Source organism: Amblyomma americanum, chromosome 2 (assembly GCF_052857255.1).
Source record: "Amblyomma americanum isolate KBUSLIRL-KWMA chromosome 2, ASM5285725v1, whole genome shotgun sequence".
Lineage (NCBI taxonomy): Eukaryota > Metazoa > Arthropoda > Arachnida > Ixodida > Ixodidae > Amblyomma > Amblyomma americanum.
Window position 1 is genome coordinate 4,968,106 of NC_135498.1, and position 16,964 is coordinate 4,985,069.

Sequence of the window (16,964 nt, forward strand, 5' to 3'; positions counted from 1 at the left end):
ATGAGCGTACCAAAACTGTGTGCAACACAGCTCCGAAATTGGCCACAACCGAAGCTGCAGGTTCGGTATGTTGACAACAGTATTCAACACTTTCGTCCTTTGTAAAAAATAACAAACATCAGCGCGACCATGAACATGGAAAGTCATCGTATATGTGCATTTCCTTGTGCATGTTTTTGCTCGCACAGCAGTTTATTTCCATTCAGAATGAACCAAGTCATCCAAACAACACTTCGGTTTCTGGTTGAATAGCACGATATCTGATGTCTTCAAAGTGGTTATAAAAGCACGCAAGGCAAGACTATCCACTCCTCTGGAAGCCCAGAACTGGGAAGAAATGTGTAGACAGTCTTGAGAGCAGGGTTCGATAAGGTTGACTGGTTTATGATCCGAGAACAGGCAGGAAACCGAAGCCAGGCCGGAAACCATGGCAGTGGCCGAATGGTAAGCCATTTTCTTCGCATCGGGAGGCGTTGGTTTCTATCCCCAATGCCGCCGGGTACCCGTCAGTTTTCTAATGGATACAGGATTTCCGCCGGCCTGATGGTCGGCTCTCCTGAGGCCAAAGGCGTGTGAAAAGAATCTTTGGCCATACCCCACTGGGGGGAGGGGTATGACTGATCATCGATCCTTAAGTGACACTAACAGAAGGCTTCGAGAGTGAACGAACGAAAGAAGACACTTATGTCGAACACGGGCGCAGAAAAAGGCAACAAGCGACTGCGCTGCATATAGCACCCTCGACGCCGGGACACAATGCCTGTATCCCACATATTGCTGCCTAGCATGTAGCAAACAAAATTTTGGTTTCTTGGTTTGGTTCAGGGGGGTTTAACGTCCCAAAGCGACTCAGGCTATGAGAGACGCCGTAGTGAAGGGCTCCGGAAATTTCGACCACCTGGGGTTCTTTAACGTACACTGACATATACGGGTCTCTAGAATTTCGCCTCCATCGAAGTTCGACCAGCGCGACCGGTATCGAGCCCGCGTCTTTCGGGACAGCAGCTGAGCGCCGTAACCACACAGCCACCGCGGCGGCTTTAAAATGTACGTCTTCTGAGAACTTCCCCCTTTTTCTCAGAGCTAAACAGTAATAATTGATCGCCGTGCAAGGCATACAGCTGCTGCGTGACGAGGAAGTAGGGCGCAATCGAGAGTCACTTTTACTTTCAAGTCTGAGGAGTATTACATGCCGTGGTGTAACAAAACTTTCTGGCTCACGTTAGAGATTGCCGGCTTTCCGCGTAAGTGTAGCTGCGGCACAGTGGTCGTAGCAGCAGCGTATGCGGGTCTTGTGGCATCGCTGCGGTGGGCAGCTTCACAGCGAACGACGAAAACGGAGCTCCGGTCAGGATGCGAGTCGAGGCGCTCCACTAATGAGGCAGGGCTAATCGTCAGCTTTATGAGATGGCCCAAAACCCTGACCGGAGCGATAACCGGGCGCCGTCCGGGCATCGTCCAGAAAAATCCTGATTGTCTTGCAGGCAGTGACATCATCAGTGACGTCATCACAGCGGATAAATCTCGTTGGCTGGGCACCATTAGTGACGTCACGAGACCGAAAGTAACGTCCCCATACTAGGCTCGCCCGTGCGAAGCTTACATCTGCCAACCCTGACAGGTGATGCACGGGAAGATTCGGGGAAGAGAATTCTTCGGGAAGGGCAACCTTGGTCTCACAAGCTTCACCAGTCATCTCCGGCAAAGGCATCCACAGCTTAGAATGCTATTTCCTTGCAACACATAATGGAATTAGTCATCTCGGTGTTTTTATCCAGAGGCAGGAGTTTGACGGAAGCCCATCTGTTCGGGATGGCGCACAACCGTGGCAAGATTGCGAACAAGGCTCCCGTGTGGGAGCCGAAACTTCAATCATGGCATTTTTACTTTTGGTTGCCGCCGTTTATTTTTCGTGAAGTTTTATTCGAAAGCGCCAAATTTATGGAACACCAAAAAGGAAAAAAATGACAGAATATTATTTCCGTGCTGACATTGGGGCTAGAAACCAAGAAACTGAACGAAGCTTGGCCTTGGGCTTTCAGAGGGATTATCTCGATCACTTGGTAACTCAAGCGGAATCCGGATGTTATCCTCTCGTCGCATTAAGTGCTCAGCTCATCTCCAGTGAGTGCTTCGATAGAAGACAGCCTCCCTAAGCTGTATTGGCACAGCCCGCTGAGATCTTCCATTTGCGGCCAGTCTCAGCTGCTAATACATTTGTCTTTCCCGCCGTAAAAACTGTCGCCACATCCAATGAGCCTGCACACCTGTGGCATTAGCACGAAAGTCAACCTGTCAGCAGCTGCCGGGCCGGATAATTGCAATGCTCTCAGAAGAGACCCCCATCCTTCACTAATAGCTCTTCATCGCATCGGAGTTTTTCCTGTGATCTGTGTTCTTTGCATTCAAAAGGCTGTCCTGCATGTGCAGCAAAGGGCGACAAGTCCTCCCTTTAAGTCATTATATGCTGAGAACAAAATGGTGGGTGGCATCCCCGTTTCTTAAAGCAGCTCTGCGAAACTAATGGGGATCGCAAATTCATTTCACTAGGAGGTGCAAGCTGCCAAGCGTCTGTCCTATCCACCGCGGGTCAGCAGCGGAGGAGGAAGATAGGGTTCATTAAAAACTACGAACTACAAAGGTAAGCAAAAGTCAGAAGCCCCGGCGAAGAACACTTTCTCTTTTTTTTCTAGTATTTTTTTCGGTCTTATTCAGTTTTTAAACCGTTGTTTTGAAAATCTCGCTACAGAGGCAGGCAGTGACGACCGGATGTCGAGGGATTATGACGACTATAATTATCACAGGCCAGAAAGGAAGAACCAGTGAGGTTGCCCGCAGAGTTGGCAGAAATCATTTTGGCTAAAAGGCCACATGGCAAGGATTATCGACCGCGTGTTTGGGGCCCCTGCTCACAGAACTTTGGATTGTCGCCTACACTGATATTTATTTCGCCCAGTACTTTGCTTGACTCCTGGAAACGGTAAATGTTGACCGCAAGATGTGGATTAAACGTCCTTTAAACGTATTCGCGGGCACAATTTGAGCAAAATGTTTTTCACGAAGTTTGATGCATTAGCGAAGTCAAATAAATGCGGTTATGAAGGAAAGGATCGCTTATAGAACATTATTATCCCCATAGTTTCCTAGACTCGACTGACCCAGATACAATATTAAGGCATCTGCTTGTGCTGACTCGTCAAAAACTTTCCATCATCGACTCCGCCTGAATAAAGCATTTACGAACAATTTTCTGGGTACATTAGGGCCAACCGCGAATACTTACTATAGCAAACAGTAAAGCACATTTCGTTGTAGTGCTCAAGGTATTTGAACTAGAAAGTGCGTTAGCAGGTTAAAGTGAAGATATCTATTCAAGCGAGGCATGCTAACCCCGGCCTGTCCTTCACAACAGCGACAAACTTTCAGCTTCTTGTTCCTGTAACCTAAGAAAGGGGGCGGGTTTAAAATCCTCAAAGTGGCAAAAAGAATTAATTTTTAAAATTTCTCCTTTCCGATTGTGTGCCCCATTTTTTACGCTGTCCGGAAGATTCATTGCTGAAATCCACCGGGAGGTACTGTAAAAAAAAAAAAAAAATCCGTGAATCACAGCGAATGTGCAATGCGGGGAAATACTCAAACAATGGGCTTTTTTCTCCGTTACGGCTTTCTGCCAAGATACCTTCTTTCAGCAGATTTCTTTACGGCTGTTTTATCTATTTTGACCCTCTTTGTTTCTTGCACTCCTACAAAAGTATTGAAGAGCTTAAAAAGCACCTCTGTTTGCATTTATCTCCTTAGTAATCTTCAAAATGATTTGTGTAAAACAGCGCAACAGCTCGAAGCCATAAAAGAATGGGACAAAACACAGCGCTGAGCACAGCATACACTCCATCTGGAACACATCTATTGGCCAGCGGGTGCTCAGCTTGTCGGGCAGCTCGTCGGGTGCGCAGCTCGCTGCGCACTGCAAACGCTGTCTTATCGAACGGCACCCTGGCGACCCTGACCCTGTACCTTGCACACCAATCTTTCAAGATACAAGCATTCTATTTACAATAAAAACTCAATCGGAACGCGAAATTTTGCAAGCTATGTGCATTGATAAAGATGGTTCGAAATGCGTCAGCACCCCGTCTGTCAATCTATCAAGAAATGAAATGTTGTTCCTGAAACGTGGCGTTGCTACTGCGCGTGTGTAAGTGTCAGCATTTTGAGATGTCTTATATTGAATGTTTTTCGAATAAACGGCAGTTGAAGACAAGCCTCTGTCCTGTGTATTTGTGTTGTTTGTCTCGTGTCTTCACTAAGTGCTAGCAAAATGATGATTTCGAATGCTTTGCAACTAGCCCAAGTTTCCGCCTTAATAAATTTTTGTATTAAATTTTATTTTATTCGTTCTTGGATTAACTTGCGCTACTTTCATGCATTTTAGTTGCACCGCGTCCATTACGCTTTTAGTATGTTGTTTAATTTTTTTGTAGATTCCTTTTCTTTGTTACGTCTCCTCACCCAATGCTCTTTGGGGCCTTTGGGGTACAACAAATAAATAAGTAAATACAAAATTGTCTCCAAACATCTCACTAAAACTTTACAAGGTTAGGACTCGGAGCTTACCTAGCGTAATTCAATTTTGAACGTACTAGCGCCCTCTAGAGGGCTCAGTACAGAAGACAGCATGTTGATAGAGTCGAGTCTCTGGTGAATCGCTTCGCATTTAATATTCCTAAGCGCACCCTCAAACGGCAGCGTTCCCGTCAGGCTTATGAATGAACCGTAATCGCCAGCCCACTGCCGCGTATCACTCCGATTCGTTTTGCCATGGACTACGCGCTCATATGCTCGCCTTCTTTCATTGCCTGTCGGCACCTTTACATACACGCCTACAACTTAGAACCAGACTCCCAGACATTTGAGTGGAGGTTTGTGGACCTGGCGCCCAATCGCCGTTACTCCCCACTCGTTCCGCTTGACGTCAGTACACAAGACAGGTGTGTCAGACTTTATGCACAGTGTTGCCATAAGGTAAATGTAACGTGACAGCCGCCGGTTCTTTTACTACTGACAAACAGTGAGTTCTAGTTTTTGTTCAGCACGGTAAATCCCTTTCCAAAACGACGATGACAGAACAATAGCACGCGACCCATCTCCCTGTGAATTCGCTCGGTGCATCGTTTAAGCACACCTTTTCACTTAACGCAGTCTCGCTGCCCGCCCGCTTGGAGTCCATCCAGAGCACCGCCTTCCACGGCCTCTGCGTGGGAAGTGACGGCACAAGGTCTGCAGCCAGCTGCGTTCCCCAAACAACACTCCTTCGGGTGCAGGACGCGCACATCGCGGGCCGCCAATAAAACTGCACGCGACGCATCTCCAAAGAGCGCAAGCGTGAGGTTCTGTTGGAAGCCAAACGCTTATTTTTTTTTTTTCACGCTTATCGTCTACTCGCGTGTTCTGATCACCCTCTCCTTGGGACGCCGGCTGTTCGTTCGACACAAAGTGGCCTATTGGTTCTCGCCCACGTAGCGTGAGTGGGCTCTGTGTGGGTACAAAGGATGTACAGTAACGTTTTTTTTCTTCTGCTTCGGGCAAGAGCGCTGGATCTCGGGAATTAGCGTACAGCGGACGTCACAGCCCAAGCTGCGAGTGACTCGAGACGGCTTCGCGAGTAGCACAGAACTAAGCGCAATGCGTGTTGCATGTTGCTTTTCTCTCCTCTTTCTCCTGTTTTCTTTCATTGCCTCTGAGTAATCAAACAGGGGTAGCTCACAAGCCTCAGTCGTTGTGGTAGCAGGCACAAAGGCACCGCCAACTTTTCTTTAATGCACGGCATTTTGCCCGACGGAGTGAAGTCAGCCTGCGACACGTGGCTGCAGTTACGGGCCGCGTGTGGATCGGCGTCGGTCAGTCACGCTGCCCCGTGGCTCCTGCCACGCAAACGCGCCTCCTGACTGACGCCTGAACGAGGGAGGGCGGGGCTGATGCGTGCAGTGAATCGCAGTTTGGTAATCACCCTCGGGCTTTCTTCGGGGCCTTTAAAAGGAACGATAGCTGCGATGCGCGTTGTCCTCGTTCGTTCTTCACACCCGTCGCCAGCCTGCGTGAAAACATGAGGACGGCGCTTGCCTTCACGGGTGTCTGCTCCCTCGCGCTCATCTGGTGTGTCGCCGAGTCAGGTGCCCAGTCTCCAGAAGGTGAAGCTTTTTTTCTCTCATCTACCTGCCTGGGAATTGGTAACATCATGCACTACACGTGTTTTTGTTTTTTCTACGGGCTCATCACATTGTCACGTGTTGGCTCCGCACCAAAGCCGCTACCTTTGAGAGGTCTCAACAGAGCTGATTCCTGGTTGCCTGTATCCACGAAAAGCGCGCATGAGACAGGTACACCACGCGGCGCTATCAACTGAATTTTATTCACAGCGCGGAGGCATACATACAGAAGCGTGCACGGTAAATGGAAAAAAAAAAAACTCCACGAGCATGAAATTAGCTTATGCCGCACTGATGCACTCCGCTCGTTCCTTGCGTATCAAGGTTTTTTTTTATTTTATTTCTTCTACTCGCTTCCCTATATATGCACCCGTGCTGTCAGTAAAATTCACCTTAGCGCGCCTGTGTGCTCCCCCTGCCTTCTGTCCTCTTCTGTTATACAGGGCGTCATGTCTGCCTTGTTACTCATGATAAAATCAAAGCTACAGTGCTGCCCGTTCCCCGATGCCTACACGAATATTTTTCGCACCATTCTAATGACATTATTGGGATAAAATTAAACAGTCGTTGTCGATCGTTAGCGATAGGCGACCGTTTTTAATCATTACATTGTGCAACACGGAAGGAAACCATACGTAGCACACTGTCATTGAGATAATTATGGGCTGACCATGGCTGTGATCATGATGATGAAAAAATATTTTTGCTATTTTTGAGCACCTGCAAAAAGCACTTCATCTTCTTCTGGTCTGTTATTGCCTATCGACCGCACGCTAAATATGCAACACCCTGACGTTGACCCGGGACAAATGCGACGCAAACATCAAATCTGTACTATTCCCGTCATGTAGCCGAACTCACGACCCAATTTACTTCCAAAGTACTTCGGTCTGAATGAATACTTGCTTCACTTCACCCTTCGGCGAACAATAATGATATATTTTTTTTACCAATATTAGGGTAAGTTTCCTCACACTTATTTCCAGTCTAGCAACAACGCCGGCAGGATAATGTTGTATTCAGCTAATTGCTCTTACTGTCCACAGCCCTGACATTCCCTTCTAAACATGTTCACAGAAAGTTTCAGGTCACTCCTTGTTCGTTAATGGCGATCTAAGAATGAGTACTACTGCATGAAAAGTTTGCGAACGTGATTGACATGAAGACGTGCAGCATTAAACGTCAGTAGCCCGTCAAGCAAAAATCAACGCACTGGCAGTACAATTTACTCTCGTACCCCGCGTGCACAGCATGTTCTTCTGTTCTTTTTTGTTTTCATAATATTTTTGTGCTTCCTGGAATATCATATAAAGCACGTTCTGTGCAAAAAAAAAAAATAGGATGCTTTGGAATCTGCTTTTAACAAGCACTCGCGTGTATATATATATATATATATATATATATATATATATATATATATATATATATATATATATATATATATATATATATATATATATATATATATATATATATATATATATATATATATATATTCCTTTCTTCGCCAACAGAAATGAAGAAAGTGCAGAAGGCCCTGCAGTGTTTGGAAGGTAAAGACGTTGGAGCGAAGATGGAGAGAATAAAGAATGTAAGCTCATAACCGTCTTTCGCGCCCTACTATTTTCGAGCCCCACGCGAGCCAACCTCCCCGCAGATCAGTCAACGTGAAACCGGCACTATTGCTAATGCATCTCCTATATAGTTGCTGTTACAGGCAGTGACGCACTGCTTTACCCTAGATTTCATGTCCATATCAACGCGGCGCAGCCATAACGCAATGACAAAGCCTCAGGTACCGGGTTCGAATCCCAGCGCTACTAGGATCCCGCCTGCTTTCCCACTGAGCTTAGCCGTTCTCCGGTCAAGTGCACGGCCTCCCCGAGAGTGAAACGCTTGCAAGCTAGGACTGCCGCGTAGCTCCCATCACTAATACCGAGTGCACCATTTGCGCTAGCGTAAGCATGAACAGTGAAACAAATGACTTGTAAACCTAATTTGATAGCTATAGTCATAATCCAGCGGTAGTGTGCTGCCTCCTAGTGCAGCTGTTAAGCCTGCAAGCGGTTTTCTAATGCTAATGCGCTGCCTACTACAGCGTTAGCAGTTCTATCCGCACGTTCTGGTATTAATTAAGTGTTGGTGCTAGATCGCTGTCTGTCAGTGATACTTTCACCCTCTAATCCAAGCAAGACATCTGCTGGTGCTGCCACGCCGCTTGCTAGCAGTACTACTTTTATCTTCCACTTCTGGTATGCTATTTGTTTGTGCTAGTGCGCTCTCTGTTATTTGATTGCTCTATAAAGCACTGCTGGTGGTAGTACGCTGTCGCGAGTGCTAGCTCTTTCCAATGCTTCTGTAGTTGAATACAACTAAAAAACGAAGTGGCAAATGCCAACCAAAGGAGGCCTTTCATCCAATGACGGTAGGCTAGGCTCTTGCAGATGCAAGGCGGTTGACCGCGACGTCACAATTGGTTGACACCGCACTAGGTTAAAAGGGCTTCTTTGAGAGGCTTTTGTAGCTTCATTCTTGAGTGGTATATCGGCTGTAGGTGGCTCTTCTTTAGTGCAAGCGTGCTGCCTGGTAGTACTAAAAAAGAGTTGAGATTTGGGCCAGTTGGTACATAGGCGAAAAAAACTGTAAAAAAAAAGACGAGGGACAAGAGGAAGAATGCACACAACTACGACTGGACTGACAACTGTGCTTTATTGAACAAGACACTTTCCAAATACGGCTCACAAGACATGCGCAACAAAACTAAATCCATCACCGGGCAGTGACATCAAACAGATCAACAGCACAACAAGTTCTTTTCAAGTATAAACAAGTCCTTTTTCTAGCAGGCGTATCGAAGTTGTGCTAATGGAATCTTCACCATGCAAACTGATGTAGTAGGCTTCCAAAATTTCGCGTTATTCAGTTCCGCGGAGAATGCTTGCGTTGTCAAACAGCGTTGTCAAACAGCCACACTCTCGACAGTGGCGAGGCAAGTTTCGTCCGTCAGCAGAACCCAACGAGTTGTGATGTTCGCGCAGCCGTTCATTGATACACCGGCCTGTTTGGCCGGTGAGGGGAAACTTATACGCTAGGCCTGTGGAACATTTCGTGAAAACATTTTCTTGCTTCGTCGGACGACTGGGAATTCTCGAATTGCCTCGTGATATACGCGGGCACAGCCCCGAGAGCTTGCAGGCAGCAGAGAATACACCGTTAGGATTGCATGGTGAAGATCGCATTAGCACAACTTCGGCACGCGTCCTTGACAAAGAATTTGTTTTTGTTTTGTTTTTGGTGCGCGGGCGATAGTTGTGCTGCTTATCTGTTTGATGTCACTGTCCGGTGATGTATTTAGTTTTGCTGCGCATGTCCTGTGAGCCGTACTAGGAAAGTGCCTCGTTCAATAAAACACAGTTGCTAGTCCAGTCGCAGTTGTGTGCATTCCTCCTCTTGTCCCTCGTCTTTTTTTTACTGACTGTTTTTTTTTTTCGCCTAAAAATGGTAGTACTACTTCTACCTGTCAATTCCAGTAAGCTGTTTGCTGCTTCCGATGCAGTGTCTGATAGCACTGGTAGTATATATGCTGTCAGAGCAGCGCTTCTCGGTATACCTTGCTCCGAAATTCGGGGAGCCATTGCACCCCAGCATGTGTACGGAAGCCGCTATGCGTTGTCGCGCATTTCAGCTCTAGTAAATTGATTTGGTTTGGTGTATGGGGGTTTAACGTCCAAAGCTGCTCAGGCTATGAGGGACGCCGTAGTGAAGGACTCCGGAAATTTCGACCACCTGGGGTTCCTTAACATGCACTCACATCGCACAGTACACGGGCTTCTAGAATTTCGCCTCCATCGAAATTCGACCGCCGCGGCCGGGATCGAACCGGCGTCTTTCGGGCCAGCAGCCGAGCGCTATAACCACACCGCCACCGCGGCGGCTAGCTGTAGTAAATGATCATATGCAGAAAATGACAGCAAAACGATGCTTCAAGTCTGGCAAATATACATTTGTTAGCCGTACCCCAGAGTAAAAGCAGCGTTCCACGTTTCGTCTTCACGGTGGTCGTTTAGCCACCTCTTCAGTGCCATTCAAATTCTGGCAGTTAATTTTTCCTGAAAGTTCGCTTCACCCCTGTTCATGTCTATTATTTTGGCAATATGCTACAGGCCGGAATGTCGTGCAAGGACAAGATCAAGGACCAGAAGGCTCTCGTACGTATAGAAACTTCTGTTTCCACTTCTGTGAGCAGCCGCTCTGGAAATCTGGATACTGCGTGACCGCTGTTGCTTTTTTGCTCCTCCCATATGTCTGAACTGAAATTAAAGCTGCAGGTCATGTTTTGGAATTTCTTACCACTTCCTTTCTCCCGATTAATTTCCCTGCCTCTATACAGTTATACTACCGCTTTCGAGTCAATGCGTCAAGTTCTTCTTTTTGAAAACGGCGGATTGTCAAACTGGGCATGACGCTCAGAATCGAAGTGTATTGAAATACTTTGCTTCTTTCCCGGAAGCAACCAATACGGCGTTAACACATCATGTGCGCTGGTCTAGTTGACTTTTTACTTTCTACCTTTGCATTTCCTGTTTCACTTCGGTCTTTCTAGGAGACGCTGGCTTTTAAACTTAAGCCCAGGGGCGGATTTAAGGGCAACTTTTGTTGTGGGGTGCCTCATCGTATGCACGTACTTTTGGACTTTTTTCGTCAAAAAAATGGGGTTTTGCCTGATCTCCTCCGCCCCCCCCCTCCCCCCATTAGCCCCATGCGTCATTCATCCCTAAGTGAAGGGCAGCTGCACAGCCGGCAGTGTGAAGATTAGCCGCTGAAAGCGCATTTTTGTCTGCGTACCGTAAACTTTTCTGAATCTCATTTTCTCTTTGACTGCCCACCGTTAGGTTTGTTCTCTGCATGCCTGTTAACGATGTCTCGCTCTTGCTTTGCCCACGTACTACAGATGACGTGCATGATGGAAAGCATGGTGAGTTTATCGCACTTTTCTTTTCCACTGACGCACTTTTCCACGCTCAAAACAAGTTGCGCATAAATTTGCTGAACGTGGTTTACGGTGCCCACTGTTTCTATTGGATATTTCTGTCTGTGGCGTGTGGGATATATTCCCCGCAAGCAACAAAATGGCTTCCGTCATTTGTATTCAACACTTGCTGCTGCCGTTAATAAACAGAAGGCTGCACCTCTCGGGTGCATCCAAGACCTTCGGGCAAAGGTGTGCTGAATCACACATCGGAAGCAAAACTAACGAACTCGCCTGCTCCTTCCGAAGCTGGCACGGCTTTTCACGCGAGAAAAAATGCGCCCATAATAAATGGTGTCGGTACTATAGCTTTTTCATAACCTGGCCCAGATATTCGCTAGCATTCTCTTCACTATTGTTATTATTAGTGGTTTATCGGCAAAAAATAAATAAAACTGAAGAAAAAGATGTTGCAAGTCGCGGCATCTGCCTTCGAAGCCTGAAGCACCTGTGCTGCGGCAAGCGGAAATAAGAGCGAGAGAGGGAGGCGACAAAGAGAAGGAAGGAAAGAGGGGAGCGATTTGATGTAAAGAAAAAATATGACCTTCTTTTCGCTACGAACACTAATTTCTGGCGTATGATAACGCTGGCGAGGCGATGGCCTGCAGGTTGGCATTGAGGTGGTATAGCCTGTCCTAACAACCTTGGTTGTTACGACAGGCTATTGCCTCACTAGCTGTGACCAATCACGAGGAGCACTTACGCAGAAGTCTTACAAATTTCGCTCGATCTTACAAGAAAAGCTAGTAGCGCACCCTTGAAGGAAGGAAATGTCTATGCCCTCATGTTATCCCTCTATCAAATGACTTCCTGTTTTCCAGCCCAGACAGTAACTAGCTCCGGCTTCGCCTTTGCTTTTCCGCGTTCTGCACTTGATGTGCGTAGGCACAAAGCAGCTTCACAGCTCCGCTCCTCTGTCTGGCACAACAGGCGCTAAGTGACGCCAGCACCAATGATGGCGAGCAGGAAGTAGACACGTGTGTGAGACTGTGGCATTTATGGCACTCAAGGCGGAAGGAAAGGAAGAGACGTGGCGCTGCTTACAGCTGCTTGTTTCATTGCACGTATGTCGACTCATATTTCTACAAAGTGCAATAATGATAGCAAAACAAAAAGACATCAAAGTCATCACAATCTAGAAAAGCGGTTGGTGAATCTACAGGATATAGGGACATGCGAATTTACAGTAGGGGATTAAGATATCTGCTCACGCACTTCTCGCCTTACGTTACGTTATGTTATGTTATGTTAAGCTGTGTTACGTTGTGCTGTCAGTGGTTGAAGATCTTAAAGCTGCACTTGATCTATGAGAGACATCCTGCACGGGGCTCCCAATTAAACTCGACCACGTAATGTTCTGTAATGTTCCCCGAACCGCGAAGAATATACTTTCCAATTCTCCATCGAAATGTGGTCGCCGCGGCCGGGATTCGATCCTGCGACCTTGAACTCAGCGGCCGAACGTCAGAGCCACAAACTTCTCACCTCCCCTGTGAATTTCGAAAGCCTCCATTCTCTTTTTTTTTTTAATTCGAGAAGCACGTCAGCCTATCCCCATGCTTTGCAATCGCATGTGCGCTGCAAAACTTGGCATATGGCATTGCAGGTAGTAGCAACATATTATCTGTCGCAGTTGTTTTACACGTATATCCCGTCTAAAACACACGAGAGATGTTCGATATTTTCTTTTTTGCGTTTCCAAACAGCAGCAGGTAATCAGCGCCTATTTTACGGCTCATAGGTGCCGTATTTTTTTTTTCGTATTCATTTAATTTTTAATGGGGGTATCGGTTCTGGCAGTCTTGATGCCATAGGTAGCATAAGAGTGCTGTCGCACAGTTTCCGACCTCTCCATTAGATGACGTTATACGTCACACTCGCGGTATTACAGGACGTGCTACGTCCACCGCTATGGACGAGCGTGGCGCTGGTGAACGCTCTCAAAGTTCGCTTACACACAAAACATAAATACCCACAGGTTTTCCTTTCTTACTCTTTGAATAGGCGCTTATTGTTACCGTTTCCGGCTTGGCTCCACAGGGCGAATTATCTATGGTAGCATATGTTTTCACGATCTGATGTGTTAGTTAACGAGTGATACCACGCATGAGTAATTCCCCAATGCACTCTCGCTCATAAGCACGCATGTTTAAATCAAGTCCAAGCACAAGCCGGTTTCATTCCGTTCCCAACGATCGCCAAGTATGCACGTCATCATCGCCGTCGTCGAGTTCTCCTCATTTTGTGGACCCAAGTTCGCCCAATTGTCCGGCTGACTGCACCTCATTTTCGTGACCGCATGGACTTTTGTTAGAACACCTGAGTTGTGTCTTGTACTTTTGACTTGTTTGCTGTATCCATAAGCTCCCCTCCCGTTTTCGGCACACCGCATCCTGCCCCTTAATTTATGCCGCCTAAAACACTAGCGTCGCACCGAATAGCAGTGTTCATATATAACTCCTGGGCTTATCGTCACAATGAACAGTAAGTACTCTGCAGGCACCACTAGATGCTCAGAAAATCTAGCGACAGACTAAACGTCTGTGGGGAACAGCGGCATAGTCAGCTTGGGTTCGTGCTTATTTTAGCAACGAGCTCTGCATGTTGAAGGCCCCTAGCAGGGTACTTGACCTCTTATGAGGCTGCTGGCTACTTTGCCTTGTTCACTGGTATGGTTTTTTTTTTTCTGTACGTAGACAGAGTGTGCTGGTTTTTCGTCTGCTTGCTTCCTTACATTTATTCGCCTGCAGCTGTCCAGGGTGCTTTACCAAATTCGTCCCTTGCACCTAATTAGTGATTGCGTTTAAGTGGAAGCATGCAGAAGAAGTCGGTGCTAACAACGAGGCTTAAACGCGCGCTGTTAGCTGGTGCGACATTTTTCAGCAGGTTTTATTTCCTGCGTTATGTGTACTAGCAGTGTCGTCTCGAAGCGACGATCTATACTGTTTAATTGATGCGATTACAAAAATATAACTATTTTTTGCAAACAAAGCCAACTTGTGTTCTGATGCTAACGCATTCCATGCTTTTCTTTATTTATTTCCCTTTTCAAGAAATTATCTCCGCAAGAAGGGGTAAGTATTAATCTTTGTCGGTAACTGGTATTGATCGCCTGAGACCGAATTTACTCTGCTCAAACAGCTTATACAACTATGTGCGTTAGGTTGATTCCTCGTCTACGGTTACTAACTTTTTTGCTGCTGAGCGTAGCTACGCCAGCAGTTGCGCAGAGTGTTTATGATCAAATTGGAAAGACCACGCTGATAACAGAAGAACATTTCACATTTCCTCTGCATAGAAATTGAGCCGCCGCTGTAGGGTTCCGTACTTGTGACATCGAGCTTGGCAGAAAACCTTAGCCGTTAACCCAACGCCGCAAATGTTTATGGTCGTAATTCTATACGCCCAGCTTCTGATCTCTCTAAATTTATCCTGTTTTGAACAAATTCTCTCCGGTGTTTATGTGTGTCCCCAACTTCACGTCGAACTAGAGTGTGTGATCTCCTTTTATTTCTGCTATATTTCCTACACAGCTCGCCTATCTTGTTATGAAATGAAAAAGATTGAACAGTTGTTGAAATAGAATAGTAAAGAGAAACTAAGTTAACAAAACAGACATCGAGAAATATTTTGAGAAATAATAGAACCACTCTCGAAAAAAAAACGGCCCTTCGGTCAGATTGCTGCAAGTATATCCCTCATCGCCAACCATCGAATGGCAATTCTGGTGAGGGCTAGTTGATTCATACTTTCTACGAAATAGTCTAACACAGCGCAACGGAACGAGGACAATACAGAAGAAACACAGGGCAGCGCCCGTCCTGTTGTTACTTGTTTCTTCTATCTTGTTACGTTCCGTTGCGCTATGTTAATCTACTTCATCGAAGGGACATGCTGTGGGGCGAAGCGGAAAAATAATTTTCCATTGAATTGTCACTCCACTCACATTATGGCGGCATGTTGTTTATTTTTTAACTTATTTGAGTCCGCTATTTGAACAGCCATTTAAGCACGTCGTTTTCTACATATCAAAAGTGTGACATAGACGCCTACTGAAAGATGTCCCTAGTACGCACGAAGGGCTTGCTAAAGTGACATAGGATGTTCTGACCTAAATTAAGCGCTCTGCTGCTACCTGGTTGACTGGGAGGGAGCTAAAGAACAAAAAGTACTACAACGTTAACCTCATATAACATGTCATTAAAAGATGCGCCATTCTTTCCTTTCACAAGCAACGTTCTTTGAGACCACGCAACACACAGCCAAAACTTCGCTTATGGTACTTCTTGAACGGAATACAACGGCGCAGTAAAACAGGGACAGGAACACGTAAAACACAGGGCAGGCGCCAACTACCGAGTGATCTTATTATCTAGAAAGAACCGCGTATAACTACAGGGGGAGACACAAATATATACAAAGCACAGACGACGTGGGAAAGGAGAAGCAGATAAAAAAAATTGGCACAGAACCGCGCAGGAAGACAGCCTCTTCGTCTGTTAGGGACACAGACGGCTTACTCACGCACACGAGGCCCCGCTGCTTAATCAGGTATGCCTCTGTTATTTCTCTTCCCAGATTACCTTTCGACCAAGCGATGAATCGGGTTCTGTTGAAAGCAGGATAACATCTGCATGTACTGCAGTGTGTCGCCATGTGGCTACGATATCCAGCCCTCACCTGCGTTCTGTGCTGCCTCGCCCTATCATCGAACCATTGCCCAGTTTGTCCTATATATTCTAGGCCGCATCTAAGAGGGGTGACATAGATGACATCAGCGGTGCACTCTGTGAACGTACGAACATATACGGGTTTCAACAGACGAAGAGATTGCCTTCCTGTGCGATTCTATGCCAGTTTTTTTTTTTTATCTGCTTCTCCTTTCCCACGCCGTCTATGTTTTGTCTCTCCCGTGTGGTTATAAGCGGTTCTTCCTAGATAATAAAATCACTTGGTAGTTGGCGCCTGTCCCGTGTTTTGCATGTTCCTGTCCCTGTTTTATTGCGCCATTGTATTCGCTCTACGATGTCTATTCACCAACTATAGTTCAAACTGAAATCCTGATGGTACTTCCGCTGTTAAGACTGCTTTTCAGCTTTAATTTCATATTCATTGGAGTTTCGTAACCCCAAACGATTCATTCATTTTTTGTTTGTTTTCATTGCAGAAATGTCTGACGTCTCTGCATGGCTAGTATGCCACAAATGAAAAGCAGCTGAAATAGTCATGATGTTCCGGAACTGTGCTCTAATAAATATTTTGAAAATTGCAAGCGGCTGGAAGTATTTTCCTCTGCCTTTTTCTTTTCTGAGCCGTCAGTTGCCTCGTCATACACATGACAATCGCCAGTTACACATTACAAGTTCTCTTGGAGGCAGTGCAATGTGAAACCAACTGCACGCAGGATCATGTATTAACTTGACCACAAATTCGGCATAAGCTGGATAATAATAATTGGTTTTTTGGGGAAAGGAAATGGCACAGTATCTGTCTCATATATCGTTGGACACCTGAACCGCGCCGTATGGGAAGGACTAAGGGAGGGAGTGAAAGAAGAAAGGAAGAAATAGGTGCCGTAGTGGAGGGCTCCGGAATAATTTCGACCACCTGGGGATCTTTAACGTGCACTGACATCGCACAGCACACGGGCGCCTTAGCGTTTTCCCTCCATAAAGACGCAGCCGCCGCGGTAGGGTTCGAACCCGGGAACTCCTGATCAGTAGTCGAGC

General features: G+C 46.4%; 1 long non-coding RNA gene across 1 annotated transcript; it reads left to right on the forward strand.

The window, feature by feature from the left end:
• Positions 1-6,078: 6,078 nt before the first annotated feature.
• LOC144118325 (uncharacterized) lies at positions 6,079-16,480 on the forward strand. Its single transcript, XR_013312011.1, has 6 exons — positions 6,079-6,188; positions 7,721-7,797; positions 10,370-10,414; positions 11,158-11,181; positions 14,289-14,309; positions 16,403-16,480. It is a non-coding gene; the product is annotated as an uncharacterized LOC144118325 (long non-coding RNA).
• The last annotated feature ends 484 nt before the right edge of the window (positions 16,481-16,964 follow it).